General features: G+C 44.4%; 1 protein-coding gene across 3 annotated transcripts in view; it reads right to left on the reverse strand.

Moving 5' to 3' along the window:
* Cdrt4 (CMT1A duplicated region transcript 4) overlaps positions 1 to 20333 on the reverse strand; it is an 80514-nt gene that overhangs the window by 22957 nt on the left and 37224 nt on the right. The window contains exon 1 of one of the 3 annotated variants that reach the window (XM_090349568.1): positions 8618 to 8775. The exons of the other annotated variants lie outside the window; for them this stretch is intronic. The gene's annotated coding sequence lies outside the window, so the exon portion shown is untranslated. Of the gene's footprint in view, positions 1 to 8617; positions 8776 to 20333 lie in introns of those variants that run through there. 3 annotated transcript variants of the gene reach the window in all.

The raw sequence follows: 20333 nt of genomic DNA on the forward strand, positions 1-20333 counted from the left end.
CCTGAGTCCTGAGGGAGCAAGCCCTCCCAGGGATGTTTAATCCTGTCATTTATAAATGTATTATAAATAACATTATAAGTGTCATGAGTGCCTCTTCCTCAGCCAGGGGGCGTGAGGGACCCCACCTGCTCTGGGGAGTGTGCAATCTAGAGCAGAGGTTATTGAGGGGTGGTCTTGGGGCCCCAGCAGAAGCACAGGGGAGGGGGAGGCTTGTTGGAAAGGCAGTCATAATATCTGGTCCCACCCTGGCCGCTAAAGCAGAAGTTCTAGAGTAGGATCGCAGCCCTAGGTATCTCACAAGCCATCTGGGGAGCGCATTGCCCACCAGAGGTTGAGACGGAGGATTGGGTAGTAGAGGAAATCCATGTGTCATGGTATGCTTGGGGGAGGTCACAGAAATACCATTAAGGTTCCAGTGCTCCCCGACCAAGCAACAGCTGTGCCAAACTGTGGTGTCATTGGAAAAGTTTTTTATCCTCCATTGCAGACATAACTTTTTTTCCATTTTGGTTTGGCCACCTTATAATGATGATTGCTGAAACTCTGCTCTGGAGAAAAGGCAGAAAGTGTCTGTGCGATTGCTGACAACATGCAGCAAGCAGCCTGGTGAGCACTTTGCTAGTCTGTACTATGCAATTGTGAGAAGCCTGTCTTCACTGTGGTCCTCAAGACTCACTTCATCTCATTTCTGGTAGGCATCAAAGTGAGGCCAGCTTTTGTAGCTGATGCTTAAGGAAAAGACTGTTCTAGCCATCTGCTGAAGTAACATTCTATCCACCCATTCTGGAAGTGACTTTTACACTGCCGAGGTCAGTCATCTACTTTATATTTAGAGCTTGTCTTGTCTGAACTATGGGCTACACAGGAACTTGCCTGCCACCTTCTCCAGGGTTCCACCTCCTCCCAAGACTTCTTTCTGGGGGTGTTCTGTCCATCTTTAGAGCAAGGGGGCCCCACATTCTGTCTCAGGCACTCTCCACTTCCCCACCAGCACTCTCTGAGACTCATGCTCTGAGTCCCAACTCAAGTAAACCCCAGGCTTATAACCCAATCTTGTAGGATATCTCTTCTTAGATATTTTCTAGGCTTCTCTCACCTATTCTGTTCAGTTGAACTTGTAACACCCTCTCCCCATCACATTCCAAACCTGCTCCTCCACTGCTTTTCCATTTTATCAAAGGAGACCAGTAATGAACCAGACATCTTTCCTGCTCTCCCTCTCCCTCATGTTCCAATCTATCAGCATGTCATGTCAGTTCCACTTGTAGAAGTATTCTAAATCCGTATTAAGAAAGTTTCGACCTGTGCCAAGGAGACCTAGTGTATCTCTTATTCCTTCTTGTAAAGTTTTCAATGTATCTCCTTTTACCTCTAGGTCTTTGATCCATCTGGAGTTAATCTGGGTGCAGGGTGACAAAGAAGGATCCAACGTTAGTTTTCTGCAGGTGCTTAACCAGTTTTGCCAGCACCACTTGTTGAAGAGGCTGTCTTTCTTCTATTCTATTTTTTTGTCTCCCTTCTCAAAAATTAGGTGGCCATAGGTCTGTGGGTTAATATCTGGGTCCTCAGTTCTATTCCATTGGTCTTCAGGCCTGTTCTTGTGCTAATACCAAGTTGTTTTGGTCACTATACCTCTGTAATAGAGCCTAAAGTTTGGTATTGAAATTCCTCTTGCACTGTTCTTTCTGCTAAGAATTGTTTTTGCTATACGGGGTCTTTTATTATTCCATATGAAATTTTGGATTGCCTCTTCTTACCATAGCAAAGATATGGAACCAACCCAGATGCCCCTCAGTTGATGAGTGGATCAACAAGATGTGGTATTTATACACAATGAAATTCTATGCTGCTGTCAGAAAGAATGACATCGCCCCATTTGTAAGGAAATGGAAAGACTTAGAAAAAATCATACTAAGTGAAGTAAGTCAGACTCAAAGGAACATAGGCTCAATGGTTTCCTTCATTTGTCATCATCAGTAGAAACCTTGGGCTCTCCTAGCAGAGATTTACAAGAGAGCAAAACCTAGATACATAAGGCCATATAGTATGATGCTAAATGAAAAGACCTCCAGGATATAGAAACAAAAGCCATATAATGAGTGATTGTTGTCCTTAATGTACTATGTTATCTCTCATTTCTTTTGCTGTCCCTTGGTTATCTCATATTGTTACAGTATTTTACCTTATCTGATATATTGTATATATGCTTATTTGGTTATTGTAAGTAGGATAGGGAAGGGGGAAACAAGATGAGGGGTGGCGGAAAGCCTGTGAGACTCTTATCTCCAATTAACTACACACACACACACACACACACACACACACACACACACACACACACACCAGCCTGAAGTAGAGCTGTGGTTCAAGTGGTCAAGCAATAGCCTTGAGCCAAAAAGCTTAGGAACAGTGCCCAGGCCCTGAGTGCAAGCCCCAGGACTGGCATGTGCATGCACGTACACACACACACACACACACACACACACACACATCAATCATTTGGTACATGGTAAAACAGTCACATGTTTCTTGTCATCTGCCAGGGCCCATCTGTGTGCACTGATAATTATGTCTAGCCTTCAAATGATGATTGTAAATATCCAAATGACCCTTGGCAGAAAAAAAGGTTCTCCATTCCTGAGAGAGACAAAATGGGCTTCAGAAAAAGTAAATCATTTTTACAAAACTCATATATTTAGCGAGGTTAGAAGACTGTAACTAAAAACCAACAGAGAGACAAACGATGCATGTTTTCTCTCACATACAAAAGCAAATTAGACCTAACATAAATGTAGCTATGTCAAGCTATACAGGATCATCTCACATGCACACAAATGTATTAGCTAAAGTGTACCCAGGGTAGACTCACTATGGTATAACTACTTTGAACTACTAACTAACCCTCTTAACCAAATGAATATCAGGAAGTGTCAGCTGGGTGAGGTCAATAAGAAGGAGTAGAGAAAGGTAGGAGAATGCAGTCCTCCTATTCAATATACCTATGTGAAATGGAACTAAGAACATCAAGGGGAAGGCTATGGTTGGGAGAGATAGGGGAGAATGATGAAAGGGTGACACTGGTCAACATGCACTAGGTTCCTAAACTAACATGTTGACGTGAAACCCCTCTGTACAACTACTTAAAAGATAATTTTGAAATTAAAAATTAGCTGGGTGCTGATGGCTCACACTCGTAATCCTAGCTACTTAGGAGACTGAGATCTGAGGATTGTCGTTCAAAACCAGCCCAAGTGAGAAAGTTCATGACACTCTTATTTCCAATTAACTATCCAAAAAGACCAGAAATAGAGACGAGTCTCAAATGGAAGCACACTAACATGAGCAAAAAAGAAAAGAAAAATCTCTAGAACAGCACCCAGGCCCTGAGTTCAAGCCCTAAAATCAACACACACACACACACACACACACACACACATACACACACACATACACACACACACACACACACACAAATTTAAAACCACGTTAAGCTGATTCAAAAAACCATTAACTAGTACTTTATAATTTTACATCTAGAAGTCCAAAATAATCTACAAATAAAGTAGTAGAATTAGTAGGTTTAGAAAGTTTACTACATAAAAGGGCAACATTAAAAAAAGAGCCAGCTCACATTCGTAATCCTAGCTATACCTTCAGGAGCCTGAGATCTGAGGATCATGGTTTAAAGGCAGTTCTGGCAGAAAAGTCCTTGAGACTCTCATGTCCAATAAACTACTCAGACAAGCTTGGAAGTGGCACTGCTGCTCAAGTGGTAGAGCCTTGAGTCCAAGCAGTTCAGGGACAGTTCCCAGGCCCTGAATTCAAGCCCTAGGACCAGCAAATAAAGTCAGGGCTTTGAGATAGTATTCTAGCACTTCAATCAAACCTCTAGCCCTGCTTCTTGCTGGTGAACTGGAGATGGAATCTCAGACTTTTTCTGTCCAAACTGGCTTTGAACCTCAATCCTTGAGATCTCAGTCTACAAGGGAGAGCAGTGGAGGGGATCCAGTGTGGCAGAAACAAGGAGAAAACAAGGTACATGAGGGCTTTTGTGAAAGCAACCATGAGGCTGTCATGTCCTCCCAACAGCCTGTACCTATCAAAGAAAACAGATTTGGCCATTAGCCACTGCCTTTTAGGCTGTTATTAGCAAATTGGCCAGTGTCTCTCTAAGGCTAGAAGTGTTTAAAACCAGAACAAAACCATCCCCTCCCATGTTCCTAAAAACCTCTCAAGAATTACAAAGGTAAAATAAATATTTGTTTTAGAAATAAACAATGAAAACTGAAAATCAAAATAGGCTAAATATCTCCCAGACAACAGGCCTGACCTGCAGCACATTCCTGGTGTCTGGTTTCAACCAGGCACTTCTTGAAATTCTGCCAGGCTTTTCCCCTTTCTCCATGCCTTCTTGGCACATTCCACACAGAAATCACAGAAATGCCTTCTCTGAGCCATGGAGGTTGCTGTCCAGCTTCCATCTCCCTGGCAGAAACCACCAGACACTAAGATGGCCATTCTAACACCCTCTCCTGAGTCTATCTTTCACCTCTCTCTCTGTCTCTTTGTCTCTGTGTCTGTCTCTCTCTCTGTCTCTGTCTCTCTGTCTCTCTCTGTCTCTGTCTCTCTCTCTTTCTCTCTGTGTGTGTGTGTGTGTGTGTGTGTGTGTGTGTGTGTGTGTGTGTCTCATTGTTCTGTTGTCAGGGATGAACATGAGTACCCCAAGAACAGTGGAGACAGTGAAAGGCTCCAAAGGCCCAGGGTGTAGGGTGGGGGCCGGGGGAAGGGGGAAAGATGGTGACATCTGATCAGCTGAGGTCCACCTGGGCAGAAGCAGGCAGAGCCTGCTCAAGCAGAGGTCAGACAGGACTGAGGGACAAAGAGCCATCATAAGATATGCATAGAAGAGGAGCACATATGTTGTATGCTATTGTCAGTGCTGGGTTTAAGTCTTGATTCCGGCCTTTTCCAGCCGTGAGAACTTGGAGAAGGCATGATCTTTCGTTATCCTCATTCTCTGCTGAGATGTCCTGAGCATGAGAAGAGGAATGGAAATGTGACCCAGAGGGGTGAAAGCCTCTGGGCCAGGCAAGCCAGCAGATTTAGGAGACTGAGACATCTATGATATCCTGAGACATCTAAACATCATAAATAGACCCTGAGCCTGTCTAAGGTAAAGACTAGCACCTGGCCTGGGCGTGGCCCCTGGCAGGAAGACATGAATATGTATGAGTGGGACACGGACCTCCCTGAGGCACTGGCTGTCTGCTCTAAGCTTGCTTCTTTATCCCTTACTGAGCTCATGGAGCCAACTCCTGAGTGACAGCCCTGAAACCTCAACCCTAGCAAGAGGCAGGGACGCAAGCCCTGGGGCAGGCGGCAGCCCCTGGCCCTTATTTCCCACATCCTTTTCCTGGGTGCTGGCTCTGGCAAACCTCCCTCACCAATGGTTCCCAGCTTTTCTCCCTCTCTGCTGCACCCCTCCTTCCTACTTGCAAACATTCCCAAGTCTCCTTCCCCTAAAACATTCTTCCCTTGACCCTAAGCTTCCCTTCCTTCTATTTTCTCCTTCTCTCTTCCCAAATCTCCAGAGGATGACTGTCCCAGCAGTCCCTCGATCCTCTTGACCCAGGGGCCTTCTGGTGGATGGCTCTGGCAGGAGGATCTGGAGGGATGACGTGTAAGCAGAAAGAACAGCTATGGGAGATGGGAGGGGTATGGAAAGTACAGCAGCACACAGAGGCTCCAAAGTGCACATATGGATTCAGATCCATACACACACATAAAAAATCCCCTAGCACACACAATCATAGACACACATTGAAATAAACACACTGCAACCCACAAAGAGAAACCCAGGTAACTCCAACCCAGACACACACAGACATACCATGCATATAAGATACTCTTACACACAAACACACAGCAGCCCACTTCAATATGACTGCCAACAACCCCACACTTTGCAGAGCGATGAGGGGAGCCCAGAACCATCCACTGTGTGCTGACACAGCTTGTTACGAGAACTCAAGACCCCTAAGGGTGCTGCCAGGGAGGAGAAGGGTCCTAGAATTGTTAGGGCTGGGTGGGGCCCAAGTGTCCTGGGCCTGAGGGTCTACAGCTAGGAGGAAAGGCCTTTCTGTGCCCTGCCTGAGTCCCAGAACTGAGAAGAAACACGTGCCACCAGGGAGGGTGGCAATGTGAGTCAGGGTCCCTGGCTGTGACCTTGAGACACAGGAGGTCACCTGAGCTTTGGACAGCCTGCTCTCTCACAAGGCCAATCAGTGCGAACTAGTCAGACAGGTGGCAGTGTTTCAATGTGAACCCAGGCCCTCCAGCTTCCCATCTCCTTAACCAACTTCTATTTCTCTCTCACATGCATGAACTCAACATCACACAAGCCAATCTGGAAAGAGCCTGTTGGAGATTTCCAGGGATCCTGGATCCTAAAAACCCTAGCCTGGAGTGGCAGGCAGCCTGGGTGCTGGCCCTGTCTTTGTAAATCTGGGTAAGAAGGGTGACTCATGCATCCAGAGGCAGAGTCTCCATCCATACACTTTATAACCTTGTTCTTAAGGTTTCATTATAAAGCTTTATACTAAGATTTTTTTATGTACTGATATCGTGTACACACACGCATATAGACTAAGCATGAACTCAGAGCCTGGATGTTGTCCAGGCTCAAAGTTAACCCCCTACCATTTGAGCCACAGCTCCACTTCTGGTTTGTTGGTGTTAGTGTTATTGTTTTGGTAAATTTTAGATAATAGTCTCAAAGACTTTCCTGTCTGGGCTGGCTTCAAACCTTGATCCTAAGATCTCAGCACCCTGGGAAGCTAGGATTACTAGCATGAACTAGCAGCATCTGGCTTGACTGGTATCTTTTAATACTTGCTCTGAATCTTTTTTTTTGCCAGTCGTGGGCTTGAGGTCAGGGCCTGTCCTTGGACTTTCTCAAAGCTAGAGCTCTACCACTTGAGTCTCAGTACCACTTCCGGCTTTTTTCTATGTATGTGGTACCGAGGAATCGAACCCTGGTCTTTGTGCATGCTAGGCAAGCACTTTAACCACTAGGCCAAACCCCAGGCCCCATTGTTCTGAATTTTTTTATGTAAGCAGGTCCGAGGTCTTGAACTCAGGGCCTGGGTACTGTCCCTAAGCTTTTTATTGTTTTGCTTAAGGCTGCTCTCTACCGCTTGAGCTACAGCGCTATTTCTGATTTTTGGATGGTTAATTGAAGACAAGAGTCTCATGAACTTGTTGCCTAAACTGCACTCCTTAGATGTTAGCCCCCTCAATAGCTAGGATTTCAGACATGAACCACTGGCATCCAGCTACTTGGAATTATTTTTATTTTTTTATTTTTTGTGGGTTGTGGGGCTTGAGCTCATGGCCAAATTATTTTTAAATAAGCAACTTGAGGTGGGTAACCGTGACTCATGGCTATAATCCTAGCTACTCAGGAGGCTGAGATCTAAGGATTGTGGTTCTGAGCTAGCCCAGGCAGCAAAGTTCATGAGATTCTTGTCGTCAATTAACTACCCAAAAGTTGGAAGTAGAGCTATGGTTCAAAATGATAGAGTGCTAGCTTTGAGCAAATGAAAGCTCAGGGACAGTGCCCAGGCTATGAGTTCAAGCCTCAAGACCAACATACCCAGAACTAGAGCTATGCCTCAAATAGCAGAGTGCCAGTTTTAAGCACAGAAAGATCAGGAATAGCACCTGGTCCCTGAACTCAAGTCCTAGGACCAGCACCAAATTTTAAAATTAATTAATTAGGACTGAGAATGTGGCAAAAGAAGTCTGGGAACAGTGCCCAGGCCCTGCATTCAAACTGCAAGACTGGCAAAAATAAATAAATACATAGGCTACAAAAATATGCTACTTGAATACCATTAATTACTTGTGTCTCTCTTAATTATCTTCCTTCCTACAGGTTGTTTGATCAGTACTGGTGCTTCCAACCCTTCTTTTTGCTAGTTACTTGTATTTTTGAAGATAAGAGTCTCATAGACTTTTCTGCCCAGAATGGCTTCAAATCTTGATCCTCTAGATCAGTTTCCTAAGTAGCTAAGAGTGAGCGATGGATGCTGGCCCACTCAGTATGCTCTTAGTAAAGAAAAACCTCAATGAGCTCTAGCTGAACATTTTGATCCTGTATTCCCCTGGGCCCCAGTCACACGTTTGCAAAGGACCTGGTGACAGAAGACCCTCCGTTCCATCTCTCCAGGAGAAATGCATCTGCCTATATTCTTGTGTTATTTTTCTTCTTTTAAGAAATAGAGTCATCTTCCCAGGCTGTACAGTGTAATAACCTGACCACTTGTATAAACACACCCATGCCTGAGGGCTCTGCAGACCAAGCAAATCAGAATTCAGGGGTGAGGGCAGAGCTTGGTTTATAATGTTTAACAGTCTCAGGGGTGAGGTGGGGGGGCCAGATTGTGATTGGGAGAAAGGGAAGGAATGTGGAGACGGGAAACCCTTTCACCAGCAGGTAGACTGTCCTTTAGTGGCAGGAATGACCTTCTCAAAGTCCAGTCTGCCTTCAGTCCTTGGAGTCCGCAGAGGGCAGATGCTCTAGCTGGAGAAATTACGACCTTGCCCAGACTGTTACCTGACAAGTGTTTGTGATTTCTCATTCTTCCTGGCCGTGCTCTTCTTGGGGCTTATTTCTTATCTTGTGCTGTCCCTAGCAGTCTGGCTCCCATGTCCCCCTTCTCCTTGTTGCAGCCAACCATCCTCTTGCTGCTGCCAAGAAGAGGTTGAGTTGCTAAATGACATTGTGACATCACCAGTTACCATGCTGATGTTACAATTGCCTGAACCTGCTGCCCTTGGTCTCGGGGAGCCCAGCTGGCTCAGGAGAGGCAGTGATCAGTGGTGGATTTGGGAAGGACCATCCCTCCCCTCAGGATGGAAAGACTAGGTCATGTGGGACCAAAAAAAAAAACAAAACAAAACAGTACTTCCTGTGCCTGGCCTGACTTCATTGGAAACTCTGAGCTCAGCAGAGTAGAACTGATTTCATTTAACACTGGGCCACACACAGATTGAGTCCAGAGGTTCACTTTCTCAGAACCCAAGAAGCTGGGCTTTACCCTCAGATCCAGAGCTGGGGTGGATCTTCCCAACAAGCTCCCAACATTTTCAGAAACAAAGTATTTGGAGGAGCATCCAGAAAGAGCCTCGTTCTCTGCAAAAGGCTAATCAGAATCCAACCCCTTCCCTTCCATGCCACGGACCTGTCTAGGTGTGACCATAGGATCACTGGACCTAACCTCTCCTGTGACCCTTGCTCTGAACAACACTTCAAGTTCAAAGGAGATGTAGAGCAAACTGTGAAGTCTGGCAGCGTAACTGTGGTTGTCTATTGGCGATTCAGGACCCAGACTGGACTTTCTTTATGCCAGTCTTCTAGCCCTGAAATGAGCCTCCCCAGGGGAGGGGCAGCCCTGGGGATCGCGCTCAAGGCCTCACTTTGCCTTTGCTAGGCTAAGGCTCCCCTATGTAAGCCACATCCCCACCCTTTTTTTTTTCTTTAAGTTGTTTTGAGATAGGGTCTCATGCTGCTTCTTAGAGTGACCTCAGTCTACGATCCTTCTGCCTCTGCCTCCCTAGCAGCTAGGATTATAGTGTGTTCTACCACACCTGGTTTGTTTCTTGAGCTAAGGTCTCCCTCACTTTGCCTGGGCCAGCTACCACCTGTGTTGCTCCTATTTCCACCTCTTGAGCAGCTTTTTGGTATCCATCTTTTTTATTCTACCTTCTCCAGTCTCTGCCTTCAACTTGTCTGGCAGGAAACCTGAAGTCGTCTCACTTCTGGGCAAGCAAAATGGTAAAGTTAATATGTAAGCAAAGCAAGCACTTTCCTCAAATCACCAGCTGTTTCCACTATCCCTCTTCTTCTGGGTTCTTCATAATCTTGAGAAGTGAGGTCTGAATAGAGCCCAGGATGGAAGGAATAAGATCTATGTTTTAGTTGCAATGTTATCATTTAGTAGTAGGAAAATGCATCGCTTCTATCACAGTTTGGCACAGTGGGGCAAATCTGTAATCTACCCCGAGGCAAAGATCAGAGGATCATGGTTGGAGACCAATTCAGATATACAAGTTCTCAAGATTCCATCTCAACTAGAGCTCGGGCATGGTAATTGTTCACTGTTATCCTAACTGCAGGGGAAGCACGGTGGCTATACATAGTGTTAGATACCTGTCAGCCCCAGAGACACAGGGAAGCACAAGACGGAGAACTGAAGCCAGGATGGCCCAGGTATGAAGCAAGACCCTACCTGGAAAATAACTGATATTAAAAGGTACTGGCAGCCTGGTGGCTCATGACTGCAGTCTCCTGGCTACTTAGGAGACTACAATCTATAGACTGTAGTTCAAAACCCAATCTGGGTAGGTGAAGTCCGTGCGACTCTGATCTCCAATTAACCACAAAAAGCCTGAAGTTGAGCTGTGGCCCAAGTGGTAGAGCACTAATTTTAAGCAAAAGAGCTCCAGGACTGTGCCAAGGCCCTGAGTTCAAACCTTAGTATCAGCATGTGTGCACTTGTACACACGTGTGCATGCACACACACACACACACACACACACACACACAAGGTAAGGTAGTGGCAGAGTGGCTCAAGTGGTAGAGCTTTTGACTAGCAAGTGTAAGGTCCTAAGTTCAAATATTAGTAATGAAACAAAAAAAGTTCCCAACTAGAATTCCCATCTCCTCACGCCCCCACCCACTACCTGCCCTGCTTGCTGCTCTCATTCCAAAAGCTCTGCGTAAGCTCCAGTTCTTTTCCTAGTCTAGCCCTTCAACTCCTTCTAGTCCCTTCTCATGCTGCAGCGCTCAAGTCAGCTGAGCCATGCCTCCCGGAGTATACTTTCCAGGGATCCCTGTACCCCAAGAGTCATCACTACGTCTTTTCAATATGCTTGTTTTCACATCAAGAAAGGACATGGGGGACCAGGAGCATGGCCTAATGGTACGGTGTTCGTATAGCATGCGTGAAGCCCTGAGTTCAATTTCTCAGTACCGCATATGCAGAAGTGGCAGAGAGCTAGCCTTGAATAAAATCCAGCCCCAGGACTGACAAGAAAAGAAAGAAAGAAAGAAAGAAAGAAAGAAAGAAAGAAAGAAAGAAAGAAAGAAAGAAAGAAAGAAAGAAAGAAGAGAGAGGGAGGGAGGGAAGGAGGGAAGGCCAACATCTCCAAGGAGGGGCAAAAAGGCCCAGAGGTTTGGGGAGGCTGGGAAGAGCTGGTCCAGCAGGATCAGGTGGGGGAACACGGGGGTAGCGTTAGGCCAGTCTGAAATGGCACTGTCCTTTCTCCTAGCAAAGTGGAGGAAGACAGTAGACATCTTTGTGGAGTGGACAAAGGCAAGGCCAAGCACAGATTTGGACAGCGAGCCCACGAGAACCTCCACAGAGTCAGCCCACAAGTCTGCTGCACATTGATTGACATGATTCTGAGCTACTTCTAGAACTAGCACTGCATGAGAAATGGGCCTAGATGAGGGACAGAGCCTGGGACCAAGTGTCACTTGAGAGTAGCGTTATCCTGGCCACCTGCAAATGCACATGGACACCAGAATGCTAATTGTGTCTGCCTCTGTGTTGTTCATGGCAGGGCTCCAAACCTAGAAGAGAAAATCCATAGCCTGAGTTATTTTCTTCCCACAGGGCCTGCCTGGCCTTTGAGTGCTGGCTCGGGGAAAGTGCATTTTTCCCTCCAGTGTGGGCAGGAAATTCCCCAAGAGTCAGCCTGGCATGCGGCCGGGTTGATCAGGCTGCCATTGGCTGTGAGAAGGGGTAAGCCAAACATGTACAAACCAGCCTCCTTGCTGGTGAGCCCTTTCACCTCCCAGGCGTCCCTGCAGCCTGGACAGAATGGTAGCTCACACCTATAATCCCAGCTACACGGGAGAGTAAGATTAGAAACATCCATGTGTGCAGCCAGCCTGGGTAGGACAGTCTATGAGAATCGTATCTACAAAAAACCAGAAACAGAGCTGTGACTCAAGAGGTAGAGCACTAGGGTTGAGCCAAACAGCACTGGGAAAATGTCCAGGCCCTGAGTTCAAGTCATTGGACTGGTATACACAAGCAGGAGCGCACGAGCGCGGGCGCGCGCACGCACACGCGCGCGCGCGCGCACACACACACACACACACACACACACACACACACACACACACACACACACCTACAAGAATCTACCACTCGACCCCCCGTTTTATAAAATAATGAAACTGAAGCCCACAAAAATTCCGTTGTCTGTTGTCTTAATCTGTTTTCCTGTTGTGTCTGCAGTTGTGGATGTGACATGGAGTCTCCCTAAGCAGCCCAGGTGGGCTTCACACCCAAAGTTCCCATCACCATGCTGTGTTTACAGACTGGAGGCCCCACAGGCAGCTAGTGGTCTCTTTTTTGTTGCTGTAATAAAATGCATCAGACTATGTAAATGAATGTATACAAAGCATAAAAATAAATTTATATAAAGCTAGAAGCTTATTTAGGTCATGTTGTAGAGGCTGCCAAGCCCAGGTTCTGGCACCACATCTCAGCTTCTGGTGAGAGCCTCATACACACCAAGACATCACACGTGTGTCACACGGGGAGACACAGTAAGCATATAATAGAAGAGAACTCATTTACACAGCAAATCCCATCCCACCATAACCCTTTAATTCATTAGTCCACAAGTGAATCAAGACATTCATGAGGGCAGAGCCTCATGACCCACTCCTAAACACCACCTCCTCCAATTATCATTGCCAGAATACTAAGGATTAAGTTTCCAATGCACAAACTGGGGGGCTGGGTGGTGGGGGAGGGGAGGATAAGCATTCAAATCATAAAAACCATGCACGTCAACATTCAATTTGTAATTAAAGGCATCAAAGCACATAGCTGGGCACTGGTGGGCAACTCCTGTAATCCTGGCTACTCAGGAACCTGAGATCTGAGGCTCTAGAAGGTCACTGTTTGAGTCCAGCTCAGGTAGAAAAGTCTGTGAGACTTCCTCTACAAAACAAAGCAGGGCTGGAGGCATGGCTCATGTGGTAGAGCACCAACCAGGTCATCAAACAAGCCAAACAAGCTCCACGCTCTTAATTTAAGCTTCAGTACCAAAAAAAAGAAGGGAGGGAGGGAGAGAGAGAGGGAGGGAGAGAAACCAATCATCTGTGTGTAAGAACAGCAAACAAGAAATCCCCATCACACTCACTCTGCTCCTGTCCCTCCCAGTCTGGTTTATTCAAAACCAGCTTTTAAGTTCCAGGCCAAAGGTCATCTTCTACTGGTACAGTTATTCACTGATCTCCAGGAGTTCACTAGTCCCAAACAAAGCAGCTTGATCCAAAATAAGACAGCAGCTCCAAAACTCAGTTGTAAACTCAGTAGGTACAGATAGATCTAGGCTCTGCAAAAACAAGTCTCTGCCCTGAAACCCACCACAAACATTCACCCTTTGATCATACATTGAAAGTCATTCATGTGCTTCTGGACTTGCAGCCCTTTGAATATTTAAAGCCATCCGGCCAGCTTTTATTACAGGCTTATCAGAGGTCAGGCAACCTGCCAAGAGCCTCACAAGCACCCTGAACGGAAGGCTAAGGTGCAATTGGCAGCACTAGGGATTGAAATCAGGGCTCTGCACTTGCTAGAGCCCCACTTTCCTTCTCTTTTGACTTTTAGGGTTTTCTTGAAGTTTTTCTTTTTTTCCCAGGTGACATCTTGGGCTCTTACCCAGGCTGGTTTCTACCCAGACTGAGACTTTCCTATCTCCAACTCCCAAGTGGCTGTGATTGTAGGCGAGGACAACCACACCCAGTCTAAGTTGTCATTTTTTATCTTTGTTTTTTCAATAAAGATACTGATTTCAGTGAATAATGTGCCTGAGATGCTACATCTTGCAGAACTGTGGGTGCATCAACCTAGGATGCATGTCCAGAAAGCTTAGCTCTGGAATCTACCTGCTTAACCTACACTTCATTTTGTCCTGTTACCTACCTGTAGATTCAGTGTTGAGCACGTTAACAAAGCAAAATTAATTCAACAACACTTATTGGGCAACTATAAAGTGCACATTTTTCCATATTCTTTGTGTGTGATAGTCCTAGAGCTTGAACTCAGGAACTGGACCCTGTCCCTGAGGCACCCCCTGCCCCTCCCCCCTCTCTCTCAGCTAGTGTTCCACCACTCGAACTACAGCTCTGCTTCCAGTTCTTTTGGTGGTTAAAAAGAGTCTCTCAGACTTTCCTACCAAGGCTGGCTACAGAACAGGATCCTCAAAACTCGGCCTTCTGAGCAGCGATAATTATACATATGAGCCACCTGCACCTGGCTCCTTATGTGTTTTTGCTCAAAGCTAGCACTCCACATTCATCAGGCAATGGGTACATTACTTCTCAAACCTTGATACCCCTTCTCCTGGTTTTGTAACTGTAACCCCTGTATACATTATCCCAACAATAAAATACAATTAAAAAAAGAAAAGCGAGGGAAGGGGTTAGTTGGGAGGGACAAGAGAGGATGTTAAGAGGGGTGACATTGGTCAAGACATATTACAGTCATAAAATGCTTTGATGAATGGTAAAGTCCTTTGTATAACTACTTAAAGTTAATAAAAACATTATTTTTAAAAAAAAGCCAAAACTCTACCATGAAAGCTAGAGCTCCACCTCTAGTTTTCTGGTAGCTAAGTGGAGATAAACGTCTCAAGAACTTTCCTGCCTGGACTGGCTTTAAATGCTGATTCTCTGATCTCAGCCTCCAGGCATGAGCACCCGGTTGGTTGGCTTTTCCTTACTTTTATGATACTATATGGAGTCAATTCCATGTCATTCCTGACTCATTTCACAGGGTCCATTCCTTTGAAATGTTGAGAATAGACAACTCTGGAGAGACTGGACATACAGTTGCTTCAGGCTGAAGGAGAACAGGAGAGTTGGATGGTGCTGGTGAAGGTCAAGGAGATTCTGGTTGGTGATGAAAATATTCTAACTGTACCCAGGTTGTGGGGATTTGCCGGCCACCCTGTGAAGATACTTAACATTGAAATGTGTGAGTTAAGTTGATGAGTTATTTGGAATGAGCAGTGTAATACAGATGAACGTTTTGGTTAGTGTACATGAATTATGCTAAGGGTTTCACTGTGGTATTTCCATACGTGCATACAGTACACTTCGATCATATTCACCCCCCACTACAATTTATCTCCCCTCCTCCACTTCAGAAACAATTTTAATGTGCTTCATGTGTGTGTATGTGCTTCGTGTATGTGTATGTGCATGCGTGCATGTGTATGTGCACATGTGCATGCGTGCACAAACTGGTATTGGGGCTTGACCTCAGAGCCCCGAACTCTCAGCTCAGCTTTTGCTTACAGCCAGCACCCTACCACTTGAACCACACCTCCAGACTGTTTTTCTCTGGTTAGTTGGAGATGAATCTGGATGATTTTTATGCCCTGAACTGCAATTCTCCAGATCTCAGCCTCCTGAATAATTAAGATTACAAGCATAAGCTTCTGGCATCCAGCTTCATTATTCTATTTTTATACACGCACATAAAGTACTTCAATCCTATTCAACCCACTTCACAATCCCTTTTTACCCTCCCACTTGGACCCCAGCCCTCTAAACAATTTCTGATTTGTACTTGTCACTCATTTTGTTTCAGATTTACATGAGAGAAAAAAAGGAAGCAGTTATCTAAGACTGGCTGTTTTGACTTCACTTGATGATCTCTAGTTCCTGCCATTTTTCTATAGGTATCATAATTTCATTCTTTTATGACTTTTTATGGCAAATATACCGTATATTCTTTGTCCATTCATCTGTTGATGGGCGCCTAAGCTGATTCCATAGCCACTGTGAATGGTGCAGCAATAAACATGAATGCACAATGTCTCTATTACATGCTGACATGTATTCCTTTAAATATATATCCAAGAGTACTACAGCAGAATCACATGGTAGTTCCAATTTTAATTTTTTGAGGAACCTCCATACTGACTTTATAGTGACTATACTAATATACAGGGTATTACCATTTCATTTTTCCCACATCCTACCAGTTTTATTGCTGTTTGTTTCAATAAAACTGTGTGTGTGTGTGTGTGTGTGTGTGTGTGTCCATATGTCTGTGTGTCGGTGTGTCTATGTCTGTATCTGTGCCGATATACTAGAACTTGAAGTGAAAGCCTGGACACTATCTCAGCCTTTTTTTTTTTTTTTTTTTTGTAGGTCATGGGCCTTGAACTCTGGACCGGGGTGCTGCCTCCAAGGTCTTCAGCTCAAGGCTACCACACTATCCCTTGAGATGCAGTCCTGCTTCCCATTTTCTAGTGATTAACTGGAGATAAGAGTCTTACATTCTTTAGCGTTGGGGCTGGCTTTGAATCCTATTCCTCAGATCCCAGCCTGCTGAGTAGCTAGGATTAGAAGCGAGAGCCACCACACCCGGCTTTCTTAGTTTTTTCTATTCAAGGCTAGCATTCTGAACCACAGCTCCATTTCAGGATTTTTTCTGGCTATTGATGGTAAGAATCTCACGGACTTCCTTGCCCAAGCTGGCTTTGAACCTTAATCTTCAGAGATCAGTCTCCTGAGTATCTAGAATTACAGGTGTGCCAAACTCACTAAGTTGTTTTAAAACAAACTACTACATTATCCTTTTCTAAATCAAAGTTTCAATGAAAAAGGCAATTGGTGTAAGACATAATTAATAAGATAGATAATACATAGATAGTGCTAGAAGATAGATAGATGATTAGGTAGACAGATAATACATAGATGATAGAAGACAATGATTAGAGAGATAGATCAAAAGATAGATAGGGAGTGGAGCGAAAGAGGGATGTCATTTTTTTCATATATTTTTATTGTAATTAATAGAAGGGTTACATGATATTTGCCAGATAGAAGGTGCATTAATTCCCATACATTGATACAATTTCACATGTCTTGGTCCCCATTTCCCTCCGCCCCACCCCCACCCCTCATCTTCTTTTCCCCTGTTCCCTATCCAATTTCAAATAACCAAATATAAATATATCCAATATATCAGGTAACAAAGTGAGATAGTGTAACAATATGAGATAACCAAGGGACAGCAAAAGAGATGAGAGATAACAGTACCTTAAGGACAACAATCATTCATTATATGGCTTACGTTTCTATATCCTAGAGATCCTTTCATTCAGCATCCTACTATATGGCCTTTTGTATCAAGGTTTTGCTCTATTGCAAATCTCTGCTAGGAGAGCCCAAGGTTTCTACTAATTATGACAAATGAGGGAAGCCATTGAACCTAAGTTCCTTTGAGTCTGGCTTACTTCACGTAATATGATTTTTTCTGTCTTTCCATTTCCTAACAAATGGGGCGATGTCATTCTTTCTGACAGCAGCATAGAATTCCATTGTGTACAAATACCACAACTTGTTGATCCACTCATCAACTGAGGGACATCTGGGTTGGTTCCATATCTTTGCTATGGTAAATAGTGCTGCAATGAACATTGTTGTGCTGCAGACCTATGGCTGCCTAATCTTTGACAAGGGAGCCAAAAAAATAGAATGGAAGAAAGATAGCCTCTTCAACAAGTGGTGCTGGCAGAACTGGTTAAGCACATGCAGAAAACTAAAGTTGGATCCTTCTTTGTCACCCTGTACTAGAATTAACTCCAAATGGATCAAAGACCTGGAGGTAAAAGCCGACACTCTGAAAACTTTACAAGAAGGAATAGGAGATATACTAGACCTCCTTGGCACAGGTCAAAACTTTCTTTTTTTAATATTTTTTATTGTAATTAATAAAAGGGTTACATGATATTTGCCAGATAGAAAGTGCCTTAATTCACATACATTGATACCCTTTCACATGTCTTGGTACCCATTACCCTCCCCCCCACCCCCCCACCCATCTTGGTTTTCCCCCCTTCCCTATCTAATTTCAAATAACCAAATACAAATAAATTCAATATATCAGATAACAAAGTGAGATACTGTAACAATACCTGGAGGTATTTTACCTGGAGGTAAAAGCCGACACTCTGTAAACTTTACAAGAAGGAATAGGAGATACACTAGACCTCCTTGGCACAGGTCAAAACTTTCTTAATAAGGACCAAGAATCACAACAAATCAGTGAAAGGCTGGATAAGTGGGACTGCATTAAACTGCAGAGCTTCTGTAGGGCAAAGGATATAGCTAGTAAATTAATTAGGAAGCCTACAGAGTGGGAGAAGATCTTCACCAACCATACAACAGACAAAGGCCTCATATCTAAAATATATCAACAGCTCAAAAAATTGAATCAATCCAAAACTAATATCCAAAGTAACAACCATCCCATTAAAAGATGGGCCAAAGACTTAATGAGAGTCTTCTCTGAAGAAGAAACAAAAATGGCCTATAGACACATGAAGAAATGCTCAAATCTCTGGTCATAAAAGAAATGCAAATCAAAACAACTCTAAGATTCCACCTCACTCCAGTTAGAATGGCCAGGATCAAGAAAACTAATAACAACAGATGCTGGAGGGGATGTGGCCAGGAGGGATCACTACTACACTGTTGGTGGGAGTGCAAACTCATTCAACCACTATGGAAAGCAGTGTAGCAGTGCCTCAAAGGGCTAAACATAGAGCTTCCCTATGACCCAGCAATTCCACTACTTGGCATTTACCCAATCATCCAGGGATGTCATTTCTGTTTCTTTTTCACCTCACATCCTTCCTGAGAGTGCAGAGATCAATCAACAAACAGTGAACAAAACTAAGTTTCTAGAAAGACAACCAAGACAGAGTACTGAGCCTGACCCACACATGCACTACTGCTCAGTCCTTTCTCACCACTTCTGCCCACCCTCATCTTTCTAATTTTCTGTTGCTTCTCTTAGGTGTGCATCAAGTCCCCACAACTTCCAGCTGAGTTTTCCAGGTGAGACCCAGGCAGTGACACCCAGTCAGCCCCTTGCTCCCAGTGCAGACAGGAATACCACACTGTCGTGATCCAGACCACATACAACCCCAGGGGAGTTTCTTTCCTCTTTGAACACATTACGTAATTTATTTTGCAAAAGTCTCATAGTAAATTAATTCCACTTTTCATTGGCAACTGTGCCTATGAGATTGCACTCCCAGAAACACCCCTGAGTTACACTGGGCCTTGAGACCGGAAGAGATGGCCAGTGGTGAAATGCTATCCTTTGTTTGTCTCCATACAGTGGATACCACACATGAACTTGTGTGTACAGATTCACGATCCCATGCATCATACAAAGATTTCTAGGAAGGCAAGCACTGAAGTGTGCACATTTTGCAAGGGGAGACCCTCCCCACACTAGGCCTCATATCTTGGCCTCTTGTCCAGTATTTCTCAATCCCTCATTATTGTAAACCTCGCCACTCATTATTATAACCTTATGTTCCCAAACGTCACCTCATGGAATGCACTTTCAGATGATGGGAGCTTTCCCTAATCTACACCCAAGAATGCAGGCTCACTAGCTCTGCAGAACAGTCTAAGAAGCTTTAGCTTTTGTTAAATGATGCTTTGTGTTTTACTTAATTTTTTGTGCTGCTAATACTAGTGTCTGTTTATGACGTGCAATATAATGTTTTCATCTAAGGGTACATTACAGAAAAGTTAATGGCCCATTTTTATCACCTCTCCTATGCATCTTTTTGTGATAATCATGTTTAAAAATAAGCCAAGGTTCTGAACAGATATTTCTCAATGATCAGCAAATACATGAAAAATACTTTAATTCTCCTATTCACTGAGAAAGCGCACACTAAAATCATGATGAGGTAACACCTCACCCCTATTAGAGTGGCTATTAGCAAGCCACTGGTACCAGTGGCTCACACCTGTAATCCTAGCGACTTAGAATGCTGAGACATGAAGCTCATGGTACAAGGCCAACTCAGGGGAGAATCAGAGGAGAGCCTTATCCCTAATTAACTTGCAAAAAGCCAGAACCAGAGGAAAAGTACCAGGTGGGGGCAAAAAAAAAGTTGAGCTCAAGGCCCTAAGTTCAAACCCCAGTACCACTGTGATACCAAAAAAAAAAAAAAAAGACTAAAAATGCTACTGTCCTATGATCCAGCAATCTTACTTGTGGGTACATAGCCGAAGGAATTGAAATTGGCCTGTGAAAGAGAGACCTGACTTTCCATATTCATTCAGCATTATTTACACAGCCCAACTGTGGAACCAGCTAAGTGTCCACCAGTGGAAAATGTGATCTATGTCTTAATATATACTAATATATAGCCTTTAAAAAGAAGGAAGTTCCTGTTATTCCTAACAACAGATGGAAGAC

This window comes from Megascapheus bottae, chromosome 17 (assembly GCF_031878675.1).
Source record: "Megascapheus bottae isolate mThoBot1 chromosome 17, mThoBot2.hap1, whole genome shotgun sequence".
In the NCBI taxonomy this organism is placed as follows: Eukaryota; Metazoa; Chordata; class Mammalia; order Rodentia; family Geomyidae; genus Megascapheus; species Megascapheus bottae.